Source organism: Agelaius phoeniceus, chromosome 5 (genome assembly GCF_051311805.1).
Source record: "Agelaius phoeniceus isolate bAgePho1 chromosome 5, bAgePho1.hap1, whole genome shotgun sequence".
Classification (NCBI taxonomy): domain Eukaryota; kingdom Metazoa; phylum Chordata; class Aves; order Passeriformes; family Icteridae; genus Agelaius; species Agelaius phoeniceus.
The window spans coordinates 23,254,721-23,277,882 of record NC_135269.1 but is presented as its reverse complement, the minus strand read 5'-3'; positions in this window follow the sequence as shown (position 1 = coordinate 23,277,882).

Below are 23,162 nucleotides of genomic sequence, written 5' to 3'. Positions count from 1 at the left end.
AGCTGCACCAAGGGAGGTTTAGGTGGGATACCAGGAGGAATTTCTTCACGGAAAGGGTGGTAGACATGGGAATGGGCTGCCCAGGGAGCTGGTGGAGTCAAGGTCCCTGGAGGTGTTTAAGGAAAGGCTGGATGTGGAACTCAGTGCCATGGTGTGGTTGACATGGTGGAGTTCGGTCACAGGTTGGACTCCATGATCTCAGAGGTCTTCCCCAACCTAATTGATTCGGTGATTCTGTGAAATTGCTTGGCACAGTCACGATCAGCAGTGACCTGAGGAAGCATCAGACGCCAGCGGATATGGGAGCCAGTCAGCACAGCTGTGTGCGGAGCCACTGCACCACCATGTGTGCTGCAGGATCGCCACGCTTCCACACGTTCTTCTCTGCCATGTGTGTGGGGGCAGTAGTTGGCTGTTCAAATGGTTTTCTGCCTCCATCATGACAGCACCACCACTGGGAGAATGCTTTGATTTCCCAGAGAAATGTGGTTGCCTTGTCGCATTTTGTGTCATCTTTTCCAGCTGCTCCTGGCGTCTGAGCAACTACCAGGCTTCCAAACCTGAATTACTGACACAGATCAAAAAAACCCAACCCAACATTGTGCTCTTTGAACTGAAAACTCCTCCGTGACTAGGAATGAGGGCTGGCCATGGCGATGACCTCTGCTGCTGGCTGAGAGGGTGGTTAGTGTTTGCAGTATGCAGCCTCTTGTCTGCATACACAAAAACACTGACTGAAGCCACCCACAATGCTGGACTACAAGGGGCAAGAGTGTGCTGTTAATAATCTTTTTATAGTCCTGGGTCTAAGATGTGATTTATTTATGAGGGAAAGCTGAATGAGAAATGCAGTCCTTCAGGTGGGAGCTCTCTGAAGAAAAGAGACTGACATCCTGACCCTGGCCACTGACAGGAGATTCACATCAGTGGAGCTCCAGAATTGATGGGCCAGACCCCGATCTCTGCACGGAGAGCTTGCTAGGGCTCGGCAGTGTGACAGCACCTGGCTGTGGCTGCAGGTGATACAGAGAAAATGGACCCAGACTCTTCTGAGCATTTTTGCACAGCTAAAGACAAGAGGAAGGGGTTGTGAGTTGCAGGATGGAATTACAGTGCAACAAAAGGAATAAAAATCACTGTGAGGGTGGGTAAGCAGTGTTACATCAGCCCAGAGAACTGGTGGAATATCCATCCCTAGAGACAGTGACAATTTATCTGGACAGATTCTGTGATGCTGCGGTCCTAAGAAAGACCCTGCAACGCAAGCAAAGAGGTCACCCCGCAGAACCCTCCTGAGCCCCAAAGCTGAGAGCTGGTTAATTGAATGTCACACAGGCAGAACTCGAGCCCGCTATCCGTCCCACGCCCCGGCAGGACTGCTCCGTGCGTCCCGCGGGGCCGTGTGTCCCGCACTGTCACCGGGGGCTGTGCAGGGTCGGGGCCGTGTGTCCCGCACTGTCCCCGGGGGCTGTGCAGGGTCGGGCCGTGTGTCCCGCGCTGTCCCCGGGGGCTGTGCAGGGTCGGGCCGTGTGTCCCGCACTGTCCCCGGGGGCTGTGCAGGGTCGGGCCGTGTGTCCCGCGCTGTCCCCGGGGGCTGTGCAGGGTCGGGCCGTGTGTCCCGCGCTGTCCCCGGGGGCTGTGCAGGGTCGGGCCGTGCGTCTCGCGCTGTCCCCGCGCTGTCACCCGAGGCCGGGCAGGGTCGCCCCCGGCCGGGCTCCATTCCTATGGGCGGAGCGCCGCCGTGTGGTCAGTGCCCGGAACTGCTGCTGCAGGAGGGGCCTGGATTCAGGGTTTGCGAAGCTGGGATATTTCTCCTGTTTTACTGCAAAGGGGAAAAAAGAGGTTTTTCACACACACAGGAGAACACCTGCATAACGTGAATCATTTGCCTGCGCCCAACGGGATTGCTTAGAGCCTTGTGCATTGGCTGGGTGTCAGACTGGCTAAAAGAAGTTGCAGGACCTCATTTCTCCTCCTCATTTCTCTAGTAGCAGACCTCCACTTCTGCTACTAGAGCTGCAAGGGAGATGAACAAGCAGTGAATGTTTCCTTTGCTGGCAGTTCCTGCCATTCAAAAGAAAGACAATAAGCAGAACTCACCCGAGGTGAAAAACTGGACCTGCTGATACTGACAAGGCCGAAGCCTGTAGGTCTGATGAGCCTTGTTTTGTGCTGCTCCAGTGAAGTGTGCGCGTCGTGCGTGTCCTTCAGTATATCCCTGAAGCATCAGCCTTTGTACACGTGTGCTGGCTGACCCTGCCTTTTGTGCACGGCTGCCCCAAAGTGTCCAAGATCGATTGGATTCCCTCTGTGTGAGATGGAGAAAGAATCTGCGTGTGCCCTAAAGCCATGTCTGTCTAATAGTAGAAATCCATTGCCTGATCGCCTCCTCCCAAAGGGAGAAGTAATTAATTGCTGATGAAAATGGTTACCTAAAATCCAAAAAAGTAAGGTTAGCCAGAATTTAAAGAAATCCCAGGAAGTTGTTTCTTTTCAAGAATAGGTCTGATTAATTTTATCAAAAATTTGAAATGCAAATTTCTCTTGAAAATTGGGCGCACTGCTTACAGTCTACCAGTACGGCTTTAATAAAGAGGGCTTAGTTTGTACATACAGAGATTTTTCTATCCAGTTACACAACCCATGAAAAGTTTGACTCTGAGAGTCAAAACTCCCTTCTGCTTGTCTTTCATCACGTGTAATAAGGAGTCTGCTAGCAGATCACACGTTGCATGACTGGTTAGCTTCTTGGCACTAAGATGTATTTCTGTGTACTGGGGCTGTGCTGAATCTCATGTTTCTGGCTGCTTTTCTGCTACTGTTTTCAGTGTCAACATGACTAACTCTGCACTAACATCCTCCTTGATTGCTGTCCCTTGAGCTGTGTTGTCTGTTTTGGGGGGAACTTTCACTGAGTGAGTGTGGGCATTGTATTCCTGCCCATCACTGCACAGCCTGCCTGCCCTATCCCTACCCCACTTCTGCTGGGTGCTGCCAACACTTGCAGCAGCCTCTATAGGGGCAGGTGGGACTGTTGGGGTGCAATAGGGGACTGCTTTCACTGGGTGTTTTCATTGTCCTTCCTCTGAAATTTCCTGCATTTAGGATTCTCCAAGGTTTATCCAGAGGGAAGTTGGGGGAAATGGACAATGCTCTGTGGCAGATGCATTTTATTTCCACGTGCACCAAACATGTTTCAGTGCCCCTGCACTTTGTTCCCACAGATTTCTTCTCCCAGACCAGGAGAAAGGTCTCAGGGGCTCAGAGGCTGTTACCTCTATGAAAGCATTACTCATAAAATCAGTACTTGAAACCTGAAAAACCTTAAAGGGAACATAAAGCTAATGGGTTTTCTGAGACCCTGCAGGTGGAAAGCGTGAGCTCTGGCTTGGCTGATCAGTTTTTATTTGCAAGGCAGCTTTTAGCCTTTCCAATCCAGGGGCATGACTACACTCTATTGCACATTCCAGAGGCACTACTGCTCTGGCAAGGTGCTATCAAAGCTATGTTGAGCTCCACAGTGGAATAGCAACAGGGCACAGGGGGGACCACATCTCATGAGCAGTGGCAGAGTGAGGGGTGGGAAACAGGCAGAGAGTTGCCCTCATTATGCATGGGTCTAACATGGCCAATTACCCCATCCTCTCCTCACCTCTGCAATGTGAAAGACTGTTGTTGAGAGTGGTCATAACTCATGGTGAACACCCTGCCTCCCCCTTACTCCTTTCACACCCACTGCTCTCCATTTTCCTTCCAGAAAAAAAATGTGTCTTTGATGAAATTAAATGGCTCAGTCAAAGAAGCCCTCAAATGGCTGGGGACCCCTGCAGTTGGCCACCCTTGCCCACTTCCCAGCTCTATTTCTGGCCGAGTTTGGAGTTTAAGTGGGCTGACCTTGTGCCCTGACTGCCCTGGGGGTCAGTGATGAAAGCGGATGGAGGCTTCACAGTCAGGTCTCTTGTGTGTGACTCTTTTGTTCCCAGGACAAGGGTGTGCAGTGCCTGGGACAGTGCTTAATTGTTTGGGGGCACTGCTTTACCCGTCATGCCCTTCCCCGGGTGGCCCCAGCCCTCTTGCTCATGCGTGGGAGGGAAGCAGCTTCCCCACTCAGGGTAAGGAGAAGGAAGCAGAGCCTGGATTGCTTGGGATAATTTCTGGCTGTTTATCAATCTGTGTCATAAATTTTGCAGAGTGCCAGAAAGCAGAAAGAGAAATAAAGTTAAAAAAAAGGATTTCCTGGCATTTTGTGACTCTTGTCTGTCACCGGATGTATCCTCCATTGTCCTTCTGTGCGGACAAGAGCAACATCACCTTGTCCCAGCCAGCTGCTGTGTCCATCCACTGTGTTCCATGGGATTCACCCCATCACTGAGACCTCCCTCTGCCCTTCTACGGGTACTTAATGAGGAAAGTCCTTTGTCAGGCCTGAGACATTTGGCTTAGTCCAAGTGGAGGCAATGGGTTCACACCAGGGAGGACAGAAACTTTGTGTTGATCTTGTGGGTGTGCAAGTCTAGGGCTGGATATATTGAGACTTCTGGAAAGCTTTTTATTTGCAAGATCTGAGCTGGGCACCACACCTGGCACTGCCCTGAAGACATGCAGAGGTTTTCTGTAGGTGTGCTTGGGCAGGTGAAGGATGCTGTACCACCTGTGGGCATGATGATAAAGAATTGAAGGATTACAAAGCCTTGCCTGGTGGAGGTGGGTCAGCAGAGCTCAGCACAATCATGTAGGAAGCCTTGTACCACTCAATACCTCTTTGGCTGCCCCCTCAGCATCTTCTTTTCACAATGAGTCCTTCCTCTGTGCTTCACATCTTCATTAGAGCTGGAGACTGGGGCAGGAGCCTCCAGAGCAGGCCCTCCCCTCTGCCATTTCGGGGAGTGACTGTGCAGAGGAAATGGATAAAAGGAGCCCAGGGTCAGGGTTTAATTACCCCATTGCGTGCAGAGACGAGTGATGGACAGAGACTGTCAGTGGGTCACTGATTAGCTGCCACAGAGCAGACAGAGGAGGGGGGAAATGTGATGAGCCCCTGGGACAGGCCAGTGCTGGGGAGAGCTGTGAGACATGGACATGGCAGCTTGTTGTGAAAGACACTTTTTCTTTTAGTTGTTTCCCTGGTCTTTCATCCCACTATTTGTCCCAGCTCCATCAGGAGTCCTGTGGGCTAAAAAGTCTCCTGCTGTGCCGTGGCTGCTTTGCTGGTTAGGGACAAGATGCTGCTGGGATGGCAGGTCCCCTGGGGGGGTGGAGAAGAAGGGATGTCTCCTGCCAGCTGTGGCAATCTCTTGTCTCCCTGTGGCAAGGAAGGATGGAGGGAGGGAAGGACTAATGAAAGCACATGAGGGAAGGAAAGGAAGAAGGCTGAATGAAATGGCTGCTTGCAGGTGAGGTGTAATACACAGATAATGCTACTCTGTGCAGGAGTGAAGTTTCCTTCAGTGAGATCAGCCCGACAAAAGTGCAAACCAGGCTGCCTCCTTTGGACATGGCTAAATGCCTCAGGTAATAAATCTGTCTGGCATCTGTTCGGTCTGGGACTGAGAGAGACCAGTTTTATTCTCTTGGCAGATTTGGTGACCTGGTTCTGTGTAGCAATGTGCAGAAGAAGCAAATTTCAGCAAGTGTTAATTCTTCTGCTCCTAATCCCATAGGTAATTCTGCCTCCTGTCCTTCTCATCTTCATATCAAACCCTTCTTCCTCATCCTACCATACTGTCTCTGAGCCCAGCCTCCCTTTTCCCACATTTAGACAACTCAAGTCAACTCATATCCCTGACCCTGCCCTCAAGTTCTGCCATACAGTGTCACACCTCACACACAATCTTCTTCCACCAGTCCTATTACCCTTGGTCTCAAGATTCCTCTTTCTTCTGCTTTTCTCTACAACCCCTATCACATGTTCTCTTTTGGAGCCTGACCTTCAGTTTCTACTTCCACACATAGTTGTCCCCCAAGGTTCTGCTTCCTGTGTTCACTCTCCCTAGCACTACTACCCTTTCCTCTCCCATTCTTGCTTTTCCTCACTCATCCTTTATCCCTCTTTCCTTTCCCCTTCACCCTGATCTCCCAGGGCTGTTTGCATGAATCGTTTCTGGAATCATGAGATCACTGTTTTTTTCTGTCCCTGTCAGTGGGAACATCACATTAAGGAGCGTGGATAAGTGACCGGGGGCCATTGGGGTGACTCTGGCACCCCCGCTCCCCACTGTCCCTACCCCCCTCTTCTTCTGTATCAAAGGAAGCTTTGTTGTCCAAAAGCAGAAAGAGAAAAGCAGATAAAAAGGCGGAACATGTGATCTCATTGGCTTTATTTAGACATCCAGCTATCTATCCCTCCTCTCTTTTCTTGATTCATCCAAAATTATCTAAGAAAGAATCCATAATCCATCCTTGGGCTTCTCATTTGTGAAAAAGATGGTGGTAGATTCTTTTTCTCCAAAGGGACTCCAACAGCTCACCTCTTGGTCTCCACAAGGTGCAAAGATGACCCTGATGGGGCTCTCTAGACAGTGCAATGCCTTTGATTAGAGACCTCGTATCAGGAGTGGGGCATCCCACCATGTGAAGGAGAATTGAAGCAGGGAGAAGCAAATCTTTTTCCTTAAACTTTCACCATTGTTTAGTGGACAATTCCAAGACTATTCAGCAATACATTGCTTCATCAGGGGCACTGCTTGGTGGTGGGGAGGTTTAAATTTGCAGCATTAGATACACAGCATTGGAATTAACAAGTTTCTGGATCTTCCAGGGACTTGGTTTTTTGACAAGGGCAAAATTCTTCATTTCAGGGTGCTTTGGTTGTCTTTAGTGATGGAGATGATCAGTGTCCTGGCGAGCACCCTCTATGATAGAACTCCTGTGGGAGCGGTGGAGCACAGCTGAGGTTGCAGGAAGAATCTCTGCATCTTTATTGGGATTCATTTAGATGCTATCAAGCCAGGAGGCAGGAGAAAGGATTATTATATACTCCTTTCTTGTTACATATTGTGTGAGAGTTTGAGGCTTTCCAGTGAAAGCTGCCCTGCTGCATGCTGCTTTGGAACAGTATGGTTGACTAAGCAAAAATCCTTATTGTGGGCAGAGCTGTATGAATATAAAGAGTTGGTCAGTGCATCGTTTTCATGATGTTTTAACCAGCTTGGTTAAAATCCACCAGACAAGAAGTCCTTCTAATATGGGAATATAATGGGCCTTTCATCTGTAGTCCATTCCCCTTCTCTAAGGCATAAAAGTGCTCAGCATAACGCCTTACATCCACAGATTTGTGTGTGTGTGTGTGCGGGATGTGGCTAAGGCTGAAATTTAATGATTGCTTCAAGGACCTTCCAAAATAGTGAAGGCACTAAATGGGAGAAGAGTACAGAAAGCTTGGCAGAGGGACACAGGCAGCATATGCCATGTTCATCTAACACATGACATGGACTGAGATTGACTCAGGACAAAGGGTGGTCAGAGCAGTGAAGAGGGTCAGTAGAGAAGAAGGTGAGCAAAAACGCAGAAAGATTTGCATCAGGTGAGAATGAAGAATTTTATTTTGTTGCAGAACACAGTATCAGTGAAGTATATACCCAAATGCTATGAAGGGAGGGGAGGTAGGAATTTGGCTATGGAATTGTTTCTGTTGCAGAAAGGTCATTGTAGAAGTTGCAGTGACTTTGGCATCATGTGATCTTTTACATATCTGTGTGCGTGTAAGGTGACTCAGTGGAGCAGTATGTGCAAGGAGACTATAGCTGGAAGCATGCCTGTGGGAATGCCTGAAGTATAATTTCAATGGGGTGTGGGAAGACATGATGTTCATGGGGATTTGCCACAACTTTTCTGTGATGGGAGATCATGCGCAAGAAGATTTACAGCAACAGTTCAGGGAAACTATGTGACACTACAACCCATCCAACAGAGAGTGTCAGCTCCAGCTTACAATCAACTGAATCAGTAAATGTGGAGGCAAGAAAGAGAATTTTTTTGTGCCTCCCATGTGTTTTTTAATAAATGCTGAGTTCCCATAAAAATTTAGACCCGTTGTAGCTGCCACTCAACTCCTGCCATTTCTGGGTCCCTATCATTTGATTTTCCTGAAACAGGCACCATGAGTCAATTTGCAAGATATTTCCATTAGCATGTTGGGCTGATTCAACTTATATCCTGCCCCTTGTGTCTGACTCATTCTTCCCCATCTCTAAGAGAAGCCCAGTGGAAGCAGAGGGGCCTTCACATAGATGCTCAAGGTCTCTATCAGATAATAGGTGAAGAAATATTTGCCATGACCAAGCTATGGTCATTTTTTGTCATTCCTTAGTCACTTGGCAGCCAATGGAGGGAAGAGGCGAGAGCAGGGTGGGGGAGAGTAAATGAGACAGAGAGACAGAACAAAAGATTCTTTTGTGGTACAGAGAGAGAGAAAAGGGAAAGCATCACCAAATGCCCAGAAGCCATGTTTGTAACAAGAGACCTATTCTCTCAGCTACTTGGAAAACAACTTGGAGTAAAAGGCCCTGGTTGAATTAACCCTTCATACAGGCGATTTACTGAATGTGAAGGAAAGAGGCATAGCCACGGGAGATATGATCTGTGTGGAGAGATAGCAGTCTTGGCTCTTGGGCAATTTAAAACAGTTGGTTGCCCAGGAAGAGGAGCTAGGGATGATGTTGGTGCTTTGACCATACTGAAGTTTTAAAATGTCAGATATCCTTTCTTCATTGGAACTTTGGTTTTGGAAGAGATCACCAGAGGGGTTTTTGCAGCATATGAGGTGATGACTTTTCAGTTGATGTTTTTCCTAGGGATGCTATGGAGTAAGGAAAACACCCTAAAATATATGGCTTACTGCAGCATTATCTTGTCCCATCACAGCCTCTGTGAATTCAGGTTCTATTGCTGGCCTTCAAAAACTCTCTCCTCACACATTGTGTCTCTCTTGCTCATGTCTAGGTCCTCTCTTTGACTGAGAAAAACAATTTTACTGGAGTTAGGGGTTCTCTGTACAAACTAATTGAAAGTATGCCAAATCATCGATTTCCAAAGAAACAACCATCTTTAATTCATTGTCATCATTCTCTCCCTTAGCGTCCTCCACATTATTTATAAGGAATTTTCCTCTTTAATTGAGTGGATCTTTGGGTGAAAGAAGACTCTGGGCTGAAGATACCAGAAAAAGCTTCACTCAAGGAAAAAGAATCTGCACCTATTTGAAGATAAACATGGAATATCAGCATATGCTGTGTCAGTTTGACTGCATGCTTCCTTCTGGGTACTCTAAAGGAGTGAGATAGATCTCAAAGCAAGCTTCTTTCCCTCATAGAAGTGCAGGAGGGACAGCATCCTGGCTCTGGAACCTCCTAACACAGTGCCAGGCAAAGGGGTGCAAAAAGCAGTGGAAAGACATTTCTCCTCTCTGCTTCATCATCTCACCAGCTCAGGAGCCTGATGGTGCAGATGGGGAGGATGCAGTGGGTGCCCCTGGAGCCCCTGGTCAGGTGGGCTGCCAAGAGGATATGAGATGCAAACAGCCATACAATTGTGCTTTCGTAAATAAGCCATCACATGGGACTCGTGCATGTCTGTTGGAACAGCACTTTGGAAACCAGGAAAATCATGTGGTAACAGAAGTCTGCAGGCTCCCAGCCCTCCCCCACTCCCTAATCTTCTTGCTCCCTTTCCTTCTCTCTCTCTGTCTTACTGAGATGGCAACCTCAAAAGCTGAAGTTGGATTTTGCTCCCACTAACCTCACCCAGGGCTTTGGGGTACATGTGTTGGCACTTGGTGTTGGCATTCAACCTACCTGTGCTACTCAGACCACCTGTGCTGTGTGATGTCCCCTGCAAGCCCACCAGGGAAATTTGCAAATTCAGTCTCCTAAAGGGATTGAAGGACATTTACCCAGAGGGGATGTTAAATGTGATTAAAGTCATTGCTCAATGGGATTTTCACTATTGCAGGAGAGTCTGGCAGAAATTGTCTTTTTCTTGGCAGTATGGTTTTAATACCTGGTGGGCACTTATTGGAGTTACTTTTAAGGTCAGAAGAGAGAGTTCTGGAGTTTTTTAAACTAAAAAACTTGAAGTTCTCCACTGCTCCCTCATACAACTAACTCATTCACAATGGCACAGCAAAGTGGGAGTTTCAGAATATTGAGATATCAGCTGAGCTAAGAGCAGGTGGTATTCTGTGAACAAAAAACGCTACACGTTGTCAATTAATGCAGGTCCTTGAACCTTGGCTCCACTCATGGCCTCCTACTGTAACTGAGGTCTTAGGTGTATATGCCAACCAACCTTGCTTAGTGCAAAGAACTCAGAGCCAGGAAGGAACTGAGGGATTTATTGAGCTGTGCCAGGTGAGGCTCAACCTGTCCCATTGTCCTAGCACTTGTTGATTACACTTTCTTCTACCATATATTCCTCTAGCTATCATTTCCTCTAGTTGCCTTTTCCTAGCTTAGAAGCTCAGGATCTGAATCCAGAGTTCATAAGACCTTTACCTTTTCTTGCATTATGCATTCCTCCCTGTGCACCTCTGCTGCCTGCACTCTTCTCTTCTCTTCTCTTCTCTTCTCTTCTCTTCTCTTCTCTTCTCTTCTCTTCTCTTCTCTTCTCTTCTCTTCTCTTCTCTTCTCTTCTCTTCTCTTCTCTTCTCTTCTCTTCTCTTCTCTTCTCTTCTCTTCTCTTCTCTTCTCTTCTCTTCTCTTCTCTTCTCCCTGTTACCTGCCTTAGGGTGTGTTGAATCTGAATCTGTAAATGGGACTGGTTTGGACTGAGTTAATATTTACAGCAGATGGGAGTGGGCTTGATGGAAAGAGTTTGCCTCCATACAGTGCTGCTGAACTGGTGTGAGTAATTTCACTATGCCTGGTTTAAAAGCCTTGTTTCTCTTATACCAGAGCTTTCTTACCACTTGGCAAGCTGTTTGCTGGACCAGCCTTCCACGGACAGGAAAAAGATTATTCAGCAAGTGCTGAAATGGGATTCCCAAAAAGCTGACAAAAATCTTTAGTTCCTCAGTGTCCAGCTGCTCCAGGCTATCTCCTTCTCCATAACCTGTGAGGGATTCATAGCAGAACATCTGCACCTTCCCAATTTGATCCACAAGGCCAAATCTGTTAATTACAAGCCCTAAAATGGAAAAATCATCCTGTCTGAGAAATTCCCTAGCCAGGAATAATAGAATCATGGAATCATAGAAAGTTGTGGTCAGGAAGAGACATTAAAGATCATCTAGTTCCACCTCCCCTGCCATGGGCAGGGATGCCTCCCACTAGACTATGTTGCTCAAAGTCCACTTAACTTGACCATAAACAGTTCCAGGGATGGGCAGGGATGGCAAACAGTGTTTGAAGTGAGAAAACAGGACCTGAAAACCTCTCACAGGATTTATACTTTCACTAGGTTTCCTCAATAGAAGAAAATTTAATCCGGTCTAATATAGTGTGTGTAAGACATTGCCACAGTTTTACCTATCAAGGGAGTAAAATATTTTGACATAGAATTAAACCCCAAATAAAGGAAAATTAAGAGTGTTTCCAAATAAATGATGTCTCAACATAAAAGATTCTACCTGGAGGATCTGGCAAATTAGTCTGGGGCACAGTACTGCCAAATCCTTTCCCTCTGCACTTGTTCTGTCTCTGCTTTAAAAAAAAAAAAAGAAGAAGAAAAAAAAAAGAAACCAAAGCAGAAAGAAATGTGTAGTGATGAGTAGGAGATGTTGTGGTCCCCCGGAGAAGCAGAGCCCCATCTCCTTACACAGCTAGCAGGGAGTGGAGCAGGAGAGAGGAGGGTAGCACAGTGCTGTACAGCTGCAGGGCTGCTCACAACAGGGCAGAGCTCCCAGAGAATGTGCTCTTTGTTCCCTGCCTTTAAAGGGTAAGAGAAACACTTATGCATGGCAAATTAGCCCAAAAATGTATTTCTCTAAAACACCCGATTGTCTGGCCAGCTCTGCAGCTGCAGGGAAGTTCCAGGGAGAGAAGGGGGAGGCGGCGGGGAAGGAGGAGGGAGGCAGGGAAGGAGGATATTGATGGCTGGGGGCGGGGGGGGCAAGGCAAGATGATTGTGCGAAGGAGGGAGAAATTCTCATGGCACCATTCAAACAGAGCTGACCAGTGAGCCAGGGGACTCCTGAGAGAGGGGCCACGTTGGTGGTCAGGGTACCACGATGTCTCCTGGGGGGCAGGGAGAAGAGGGGAGCCCACAGCTGTGCTGCGGACAGCGTGGGAGCAGGCGCTGGTGCCGGGGAGCCCTGCCACCCCTGCCACCCGCAGGTTCAGCTGGGCCATCTGGGCCGGGGTGCCAGCAGTGCCATGCTCCTCTAGTCACCGTGTCATGCGTGCCGGGGCCGGGACTCCTCTCCTGCTCCCGAGCAAAGTGCACAGGGCTCGACTGTCTGTGAGGAGCAGAGCCTGTTCTCTTCCCAAGAGGTGGCACTTAGGTTTAAAACATCCCAAATGTACCTCTTGATTAGGAAATTGATCTGGGCTTGTTAAGAATTTCCAGCTTGATGCTGATACCCATTTAAAAACTCCCAGACCATTGCTGGCAGAAAAGTGATTCCTTGAATTCCCCTGGAGTTTGGGAAACAAAACGGAGTGATAAGATTCTTGACAACAGCTTGGACTGTGAAGTTCATGGTGAGTGCCACAGTCTTGTCCCTGCCCCAAGGGATGCCACTTGAAGGTAGTCAGGCCTACCCTGAGCACAGCTGAGACCTCAGAGTCCAGGGAGTGTCTTCCACATGGTCTGGGATGAGACATCCTCTTCACGTGCATGCATTTATTTTATTTTCCATTACCTGCCGATGTGGTCAGAGAGGTGGTCCCTGCTGCAAACTACAGCACTTTGCAGGTACAGCCTTGAGGCAGCCTGACCTGTCCTCACCACTGCTGACTGAATGCTCCTGGGCACATCTGCAGAGTGATCGAGATGCTGCCTGCAGAGGAAGCAGCTCAGGTAGGCTTTGCCTTTGAGGACACTCAGGGGTGCACTTGCCTGCATCAATCCAGGTCCCAGTGCTCTGTCCTTTCTGCCACATGTCATGACCTATTTTGGGCAGACCCTAACTTCAAAGTTGCCAGTGCCACCTGCTGTGAGGGCTGGTGAGACTGGGAGGTAGCCTTAGGTTAGGCCAAGCTTAGACTGCCCATGAGAAAAGAGACATGAGAATGTCAGATGGGATTTGGTTTCAATACATTCCCACAACTGTCCAGCTCAGGTGTAGGATTGTTGTTGCCACCAGCTCAAGTTGGTCCAGGAAAACTATTTCCAGGTTGCTGTAACACTCATCATGTGACCAAATATTTTCAAGGAAAACCCTTGGATTCTTCAGGTTTGTAATCCAGAAGTCCTGCAAAGTCCCCTCTCACTGGACTGGAGGACGGGAAGGACAAGTGGACCTGGATGATTTATCTGAACAAGAAGTGATATCCACTGCTGCTGAGAATTATTCACAGATTCACAGAATGGGTCAGGATGGAAGGGACCACAGTGCGTCATCTGCACCAACCTCCCTGCTCACACAGGCTCATCCCAGAGCACATGGCACAGGATTGTGTCCAGACAGTCCTGGAATGTGAGGAAACTCCACAGCCTCCCTTGGCAGCCAGTTCCAGTGCACGGTCTCCGGCACAGTAAAGAAATTCTCCCTCATATTCAGGTGGAACTTCCTGTGCATCAGTTTCTGCTCCTTCCCTCTGGTCCAGTTGCTTGGACAATTGCCTATTCATGCTTTGAATCTCACTCATTTTTTCTTTCAGAGGCTTCATGAAGATGCTTTAGTTAACACTGAATATGGAAGTAACTGCTGGATACAAAGCAGGATCTGATGAGGGAAGCCAGAATCCAGTTTGAGAACTTCCTATAGTGGAGAAGCTCATCAAACTTTTCTTGAAGAGGTGTGATGAGCAGAGGAGGGGGTGGGGAGCTGAACCACCCTTTCAATGAAGGGTTGAGAAGCTGCTGGCAGCTAGTTTAATCCTGTCCTCACTATCTTGCACATTTCTTTATGGCCATTCACTCTCTCATTTTATGTTTGCATGGGAGAAGGGAGGATGAAAAATGTTAACTTTAATCAAGTCTGCAATCCTTCTTGGCTTTGACACACTTCATTTTCCACTCAGGTGAAAGAGGTTCTTCTGCATGCACTGACATATATCCCTGTGATGAGGGGGATCTGTCCTGTTCCATCCTCTCAGACCTTCACATCCCTGCCACTCCTCATATGTCTCTCTAGAAACACCCTGAGCTGCCACCACACAAACTTCTGTGACCACGTTCCATGAACTTAAGCTACATTTTTAAGGCCACAAGGGCACAAAGGGCAGTGCCAGTGCTGGGTTTCATGGCTGACCTTCATGGAGTGGGTGACACAGACTGATGGCAGGCCTGCTGTGAGTTCTGAGATCATTTGTGCCAAGGTGGGCCTCAGGGAAACCAGGAATCCAAGCATGCTCCACCACTTTGTGGAGACCCTGAGACCCCCCAGTTACAGCAAGGATCTGGCATCATTGGGTGGGAATGACTGGTACCAGGGAAGCATTTATTGGTAAATAATTTGCTAAGAAATGGGAGTTCAAGGGAATGAAGTTGCAAATTCAGACATAATTCAGCAAGCACTTTTGAGTGCAAAGTGAGTGTGGGAGACAGATTTTTAAAATATCAAAACATTTCATTTCAAGGCAATCTTCCTGAATTATTCTTTTCTAAATGCCAAAATGCTGTGAATGGACATTTTCAAAGTGGATTTCTGACATTTTGTTTCAAGCCAGCATTTTGCATTTAAAACTTGACCCAGGCTGAAAGATGAGAGGTCAGTCACAAGACCCTAAAACAATGAAATAAAACTTGCTATTTAAAGTTCAGAATAATGTTTCAATCTCTGAGTTATGCCATTTGAAATAAAAATTTAAAATCACCACAGAGCTCCTATGCATGTTCAGATCAACATGGCCCTATGTGATACCTCTGAAGTGGTGGAGTCACTGGAGCAGAAATAGACAGTTTGGTTGAGATAAAACCAGCCAGTAGTGGCCTGAAATGGACTAAAAAATGTCCCTATGCATCCTGGACAGAATTTCATTCTCCTATCAATAAATTTCACTTTGATCTCAATGAGGCTCTTTACAGTGGGATGTGCTCCTCTTAGGGATGTTTGCATTCCTTCAGCTCCATTGGTAGCAACAGGCAGAGCAATGACAAGCAAAGCCCCTGTGCCTATGGTAGTTTCACTCTACAGGCAATGACCTTTAAGCAAAGTGGCAACCAAAGTGTTACCATTTTCCTTCAGTCTCTGGGAGCACTGTCCCACTGATCTCCATGCAAACCAGTGGAGCTCTTCATGGGCATGTGCCCATAGGCACCTCCAGGGAAAAAATGCAAGCATAAGCAAAGTCTGGGTGCAAGAAAATCCCTGCTAATTTGGAAAGTGGCCCTACTCCTTCTTATAATGGGTGGGTATGTTGGGGGACAACAACCAAGCAGGATGAAGGACACTGACAGTGTTTTGAGAAGATGCTGTGCCCCCCAACTGCCTCTTCTGTACAAAGCCAAGTTCAGTCTCGAGGGACGTGAGGCTTAGCCTTCCTCCCCCTTCCTCGCCAGCCCCAGCTCCTCACCCTCGCTGCCCCGGCCTCCCTGCCATGCGCACGTGGGCCTGCTGGCCATGAATAGAGTTGGCACGGGTGGGTCCAGGCTGCGCCGCTGGGGCTCACGGCTCCCGACCTGAATAAGCAGCATAAAGGCACAGAGCAGCCCCGTCGCGGCTCTGTCCCGACCCATCCTCCCCAGCTGCAACAGCATCCGCTGGGCCCAGACCGGCCATTCTTATCCAGTCCTTCTGTGCAGTTTGTCTTTCTCTCCCTCTCTCGTCTCCCCCCACCCCCGCCTTTTTTTTTTTTTTAATCCCCTTTTTTCGAACATATCATTACAGGAGCAACAAAAAAGATGGGACAATACAGCCATTGATGAACTGCTCTCGTCCTCCAGTCCCGATCCCCCCCACTCCCTCCCTCCCCTTCTCTGGTGCGTGCCAACACTCTTTCCACCCGCCCAGGGCTGGAGCCAGAGCCAAACAACCTCTGCTAATAAACAAGAGGAACCAGATAAACCAGGAACACAATAGAGGGATTTGTTGCACTTTAGTGATGGTGGGAACAATGTCAACTCCGTGGCGCAGCTGCATGGACCCCCTCCCATCCTCTCCCCCAAACGCCTCGTGCCCCCCGCGCACTTGCAGCCCAACACTGTGATTTATGAAAGGTCAAAGGTCACTGTGCATTAAAGGGCTTCTTTCTTGCATCATTTATTAACCCCTCTATGACAAGGCGTGCTCATTGTGGCAGTGGTGGTGGCACAGGGAGCGGGGCACAGGCAGAGTCCATCCCAGTGGCATCATGCATCTCCCAGAGGATGCTGAGACATGGGCTGATGCTTAAGCCTGATTTTGCACTGACCTGGTGCTGGGGGGAGGAGGGGAGGCTTTGGTGAGATATGTTCTGGCCAGCAAAAGCAACTCATGACTCCAGCACAGCTCTGTCTGCACTGCATGCAGGTCACCCTGTGCCCCACCTACACTTGCTGCCAGGCTGGTGAGCTCAGGTTGCTGTCCATGCTGTGTCCATGCACACACTGAGAGCTGACCTGGAGGTTCTGTATTTCACATGGCAGAGTTGACCACATTGCACCACCAGAGCCTTAAGTCACCCTGTGCTACCAGGTGTTGTGACATGGGCTGCCCATGATGCAGAGGAGGCGGGGGTCATGGCAGAGGATCACTCCAAGGTCTCCTTCTCAGGAAAGTAGAGATGTGCCCAAAATCTCTCCTTGGCTCACCAGAGCTGGTTACCATTACAGGCAAAGCTGCAGTGTCATCATGCAATATTTTCAAGCCTTCCTGTGTAGCCATGAAGCAGCATCGTGAAACAGCAGCATAACAAATCCTTAGGCTGATCTTTTTCTCCTGAAATTGCAGTGACCAGGTGAGTTTGAGTGAGCCATTGCAGTGGCAAAGGCTTCAGCAGTGAACTTTGAACCCTGAGGTACAGCCCCATATCCCTGGCTGTGCTTGAGGGTTCCCTGGAGACCCTCTCCATAGGCAAGCTTGCTTGGGAGGACAACAACATTGCCATCACAGGCTGGGGGTGGTGAGAGAGCCCTGGAGAGGGGATGCCTGTTGGAGTTCATGTCTACTGTAAGAGCAGTGGGGCTGTGCTGGCCCCTGGTTGCCTGGCCCATCCCTCCAGGCTCAGCAGAGGGCAGGCTGTGTTGGTGAGCTGGGATATCTCACCCCTCCCCGAGATGAAGGGATGGGTAACAAGGGACAAACTTGGGAGCCCTTTGAATATGGGTGTCAGGGTGAGCCCCTGCACAGGGCAGAAGGGACATGGAGGCTGGGGTAAAGAGGAAGACGGCCCCACTGCCCAAATGCTGGCTGTAACTCTGGTTACCAGCCAAACTGCTCCTGCCCTAGCTCTGGTGCCTTGAGGCCGTGCTCCCTCACTCATTCTCCCTCACATTCCTCTGGGAGCTGATCAGGGCTTGAATGACACCCCAGATGACTCTTTGCTATTAATTCCTGTGAACAGAAAGGGCTCCTTGTTCTCCCAGTCCTACTCTCTGGAGGAATTACAGGGGCCAAGGCAGCAGGCTGAAGCCTTCCCGACTTAACCCTTCCCCCGGCTCCCCAGGAGCCTCCCTGCATCCAGGGGACTAGCAGAGGTGAAGATCACCCTGGAGCCACCTTGACCGCCACAGAGTGAGCCCACTGGGGTCACTCAGCACTGCTACAGACACTGGTCCCATTGGAAGGATCCCCTTTTCTGGTCGTTCTGCCCAATCTTGTACAATTCCCTTCTTTTCCCCTCTAGGTATCTCTCACGTGGTGTGCAGACCGAGAGCATCCAGCTCCCTCCATTACATAACAATGGATATGCCAGGCTTCATCCAAGAACAGGCAACCTGGTCTTTTTCCCCCAGCTCTACCCCTTCAGTGCATGCTTTTTGGGGTTAGCCTTTTGGAAGTGCACCTGTCCTCTCCAGCAGGAGATGCAGGGGTTAACAACCAGGCAGGCTCTGTGCCATCTATCAAAGCAGGTAGCAGACAGACATGCTTGCCCCACTCCTCTTTGATCTTCCCAGACCTGAGTAATGCAGGAAAATTGTCCCGTTTAGCCATCACAGGTCCTTGCCATGCCAATGAAACATTAGACTGGCCAAGATGACAGGCCAGGAGCTGCCTGGGGTCTTTGCAATGTTCAGAAATTATTCTCCTCCCTACTTTCCATAAGGTTTTCCCTGCACCTCCTCTCTGAAGCAGCTGGCACTGTAATCCACTGCTTTAGAACAAAAAATGCAGCTGAGCAAAGTCTGCTTGGCCGCATCAAGGCCGTACACCAGTGGCAGCAACATTGTGGTATCCTGCACCTGTGGCATCCCACACCATCCCTTGGAGAGGGAACAAGTTTTACTCCTGCTCTGGAGCCAGGCAGGACTCTACAACCACATCCCAGACCCAGTCCCCAGAGAACTTCCTGAGGACTCCCACCCTCTTCCGAGGTGATGGGAATGCATGGTTATGCAGCAACCAGCACCATCCAGGCTTTGTTGCCCATGCAGAATGATAATCCTGGAGGAGGGCAGCCACTGTCACATTTCTTTAGCTGCTGCACAGGACACTGGATTGTCAAAACAGCCCAGTCCACCCGTAAACAACTCCAGGCACTGCTTGCCTTGTGTTTCCCCTCATATCCCATGGCAAAACTTCCCGCACATTCCCTGCAGCTGTCCTGTAACCACATGGATGCTGTATGGTGCTGCCAAAAACCCAGGTAGGACTGCAGGCAACTCTTTGCATTTCCTGACTGACCCACACTGCTTCCTTTCTCCTCAGGCTGCATTGCAAACAACCAGTGCATCAATGCCCACGACTGGAAGCTCAGAGGCACCTGGAAGGGTCTAGGACAAACAGTGGGAGCTTCAGCCAAGAACAGTGAGGGGTGGTGAAGATCAGAGCCCAGCAGTGGTTTCTGTGCCCAGCTCTCAGTTGGAAGGCTGCCTATGGCAGAAGGCAAATCAAAGGGCTCTTTGGAGAGTGTGGCAGACACAGAATTGAGGAGGGTGACACAAACATGGCCTTCAGGGACCCTCTGCTTCCTCTCGTTCATGGACAAGCCTTGAAAATGACCCGCACTCTGGGAGCCTGGGAGAGCAGTCATGACACTGGATGGGAGAGGAATTTGGAGAGAAGGGCATGAGGAAGTGGTGGAGACAGGGCTGGGCTTGGGTGCTCCAGCAAAGGGTACGACCTGGTCCTGATCTCTCTCAGGCTGTCATCAGTCATGTCCCATGATGTCTCACGAGTCAGACCATCTGCAGACTCACAGGTTTTCCAGACATTATAGTGGTCTTTCCCTTTGCTCCTCCCTGCTTTTTCTCAGAGCATCACATTTATGCAATCATCAAATAAAAAGGGTAACACTTTGAAACCTTTCTAGTTTTTCCAATTTTCTCATGACTTCCTCTGTGTCAAAATTGACCAAGGGTCAAATGGCCACCTGGCCATTAGCTTCCACTGGCCCCTAGGACTCAGTAACAAGCTTCCCAGCTATCCCATGGCCATGATGATGAGGTGTGATAAGGCCCAGTGGCATCTTCACACCGAAGGGGACATGCACTGTGGATGTTTGGTATACTATTTCTGACTGGCATAGCGGGACTTCCAATGTGGGTCAGCTGTACCTGACATCTTCAACCCTCCCATCACCATCTGGGTTGCCTGGTCCTCTGCCTCCCTCTTTCTCCCTCATGGGCAGGGAAACAGACCCCCTTTCCAGTAGGAGGGCTGTTCCCCTCCTCTTCCTCACCAAGCCATGCCCACCAGCCGTGTCAGGCAACAGCAGCAAGCTTCATACTGTCAAAGATGCAAACCCCACTTTGGAGATAGGGTAGGACAAGGGTTTGGCTTTGGTGTGAGAAATCTAGTTTCCCTCCCTAACATGATATTGGTATGCCCATTCCTTGTCCCTTCCACAGCATCACAGAGGGGATAGAGCCACAGCAAATCCACACCAACCTACCTGGCACAGGCAAGAAGGCAGCAGGGGCAAGACCCCCTCCCACCCCCAAATCCCAGACCATGCCCCCACCCCCCAACCACCTGCCCCTCGTTGTCTCACGTGCCCACTTCCACGTGAAGGGAATTTTGCAAAGAGGAGGTGATGCCCGCTCATCCATCCCAGTGGCTGTCCCCATCCTGGCCACTGCCGCCGCCTCAGCTCCTCCTAGCCCAGGCTTCCTCTCCCGTCTTTGGGTCTGGAGCAAGCTGGACGCTCTTAAAAAGCTTTTTATGTGCGTGCGTGTGTGTGTGCGAGTGTGTGTTAATCACATGATTGTCATTCACCTGTATCCTGAACAAAGGCTGTGCACTGTTTAAGGCCCAAACAAGAAAGCCAGAAAGGAAAGGAGGGGGGGTTGTTGGGAAAACTGAAGGGGCCGTTGAGAGAGCAGGCGCACGCTGCAGAAAATCCTTATCAAACTCCCAATTCATGGGTCTCCCTTTCCCTCAGCACACTGTGGGTATTGTTTGGCTGGGGGGTGTGTATGTGTATTTTTTCGAATGTCTGTATCGTCCCCTCCTTGCTCCCCAGCTGTGACGCTGTTTTACTGTATGGAAAGATTTCACAGGGAACCCCTCCCATTTTCCCAGGCAGTTCTGGGACAATACCAGTGCTGTGCCCCCGAGTTGGGCAGGGGACAAAAGCTGGCTCTTGTGCTGGGGATCCTGCTGCTCTCTGCTGCGGACAGGCTCTCCCTGTGACTCCTCCCTTGTCACAGGTGCAAGGAATAGGTGTCACCTAGCAAAACCCCTCCCCCAAAACCTCCGTGGTCCCACCTTGGTGGAGTTGTCCCATCAATGTGGTCCCCTTGCTGAAACCCTACCAAGCAGGTGCCACTGCGATGATGCTCCTTGTGCACCGAGCAGCCAGCCTGGAGCAGGGTGTCTTCCCTATCATCCTTGGGAGGCTATGGACACAGGACACGTGGACGGAAGAGGCTTGGACAAGGACATGTAAACACTCAGTGCTTTGAGAGGGTGCTGAAAAAAGTGATAAACAGACTGCAAAATAAAAGAGAATTCAAAAAGTGGAGGCCGGACCAAAGGAGACAAAATACAAGAACTGGAGAAAAGCTGAATGAAGGGCAAAAGCCCCTTCCTCAACATTTAAATACGAGGAGACGCTGAGATAGCAGAGACTGTGTGGCTGGTACACATTCCTTTGAGGACATCCCTCTCTGCAGCTGAGCCACCTATAGCTCTGCAGCAAGGCACAAATTGGACTTGGCTCCTGGCTGAACTGGCTGGTGGCAGCAGGCTCTGACAGGGATGGTGAGCAGTGGGAAAAACACTGGTCCAGTGCCCTGGAGGTTACCGGAATCCCTTCTGGGTCTGATTCCTTTCTTGCCCAGCTGGGAGCTGTTCTCCCTGCAGAGTTTACCTGTTGCACTCTGGGTGTGAGCTGAGCGGGTTGTAAACTTCACTCAGTGCCTTGTGGGGCTCTTGTTTTTGTCTCCTGACTGGGGATCCTCTCCAGAAAAGCACTAGAGGATCCCCGGCCTCTTGTTTCATACCATGTGAAGCTCTGCACCCTGTATCCCCACTCCAGAGGAAAACAAGAAATCTCACTCACACCCCCTTTTTCCCATGGAATCCACAGGAACTAGCTACCTGAAGGGAGAGCAAATAAACACCATTTTCTGGCTATTTTCTGTGTCATTCTCCCTCCCTGCTCCAGGTTGGAGGTTGGCTGCAGCCAGGGAAGCAAGCAGGGCAGTGTTTCTCAGCAGAGGCTGCTTCTTGAGGGGCTGGAGACCAAACTTCCAGTTCCAGTTCTCCCACACTCCTATGCAGGGCCCCTGTAGATTAAGGATGACCCTTAGTGGCTGGGGAAGATGCCATGAGCTCTGCAGTACCACTGACTCTGGATCCAGTGGGCCACAGAAAACTGTGCACGAACTGACCTTGCCTCACTTGTTTTTGCTGGTCATCTGCATGCCAGACAGAGGGTGAGCTGCCAAATTGCCTGTCTGTGCTGTGAGTCCTCTTCTTGTGCCAGCCACAACTGGGGTGTCTGTTGGTGAGAGAACTCATCCCAAATGGCAAGACTTGAGCTGCTATTTTGGCCAAGAAAGCAGGGCCTTGATGCTACTTTGTGAGACTCTCCATTGGGTTTTCTTGTCATCAAAAAGACACTCACATTCCTCTCTTCCAAAGGGAAAAAGGCATCATGTGAAGAAAGGTATTTGAATCCATCTTCTTTTCCAGAGTAGGTAATACTGAAGAGAGGAAAGGTATGAGATGATCCCTTGACAGTTATTTTTTTCTGTGGGGTGCAAGCAGCCTGTTTAAGCAGAGATGCCTGCTTGATCCCAATGGCATGTAGTCATTTCCCCCTCCCAGCTCTGTTCAGTAAAGGCTTCTCACTGGGATTTAGTGAGGTTTTCCCTGCAGCCCCCTATGGTTTCAGAGCTTTATTTACTCCAGGCAACACCAGGCATGCAGGGAAACAGCCCTAAGCTGTCAGCCAGTTTGCAGGGGTTTCCTGTGGAACCTCACAGTCCATGTGGTGCCAGCCAGTGGTTTTCTGGGTCTCTGTAACACAAAGTTTCTGGAGAGTGAATATCTGTTATAGGAGTTGAAAATGTTCTTGAAATCCCTCCAAGCTGTTTTCCTAGGTCAAAGGCATTAATCTCTTTGTATTTTCTGACTTAGCACTGAAATGTCTTTAGGTTGGGTCTGCAGCAGGGAGCTGGGGCAGGAGCTCGTTTATCTCATTGCTACCATAGGAGATCATCAGAAATTTTGTGGGTGACTTCTCATGGTTACAGAGTTGGTGTTGGTCTATATGAGCCCTGGTAACAAAAGAAATTGAAGAAACCAACTACCAGAGGCATGAGGGAAGGAAAGTGAGCCGGAAAACAGAAGATGTGAGGGAGAACATTCTAAACCATTGAGAGCTGAGATCTATTACGTGTCCCAGTGCACAAGCAGCAAGAATGAGGGTGAGTGTGAGAATCCTTCTCATTAGGAAACCCCACTTTCCTTGTGAGACCACGTTTGCCTATAGGAGCAGCTCAGCTTGCTGGAGGAAGCAGAGCCTGCTTATCTT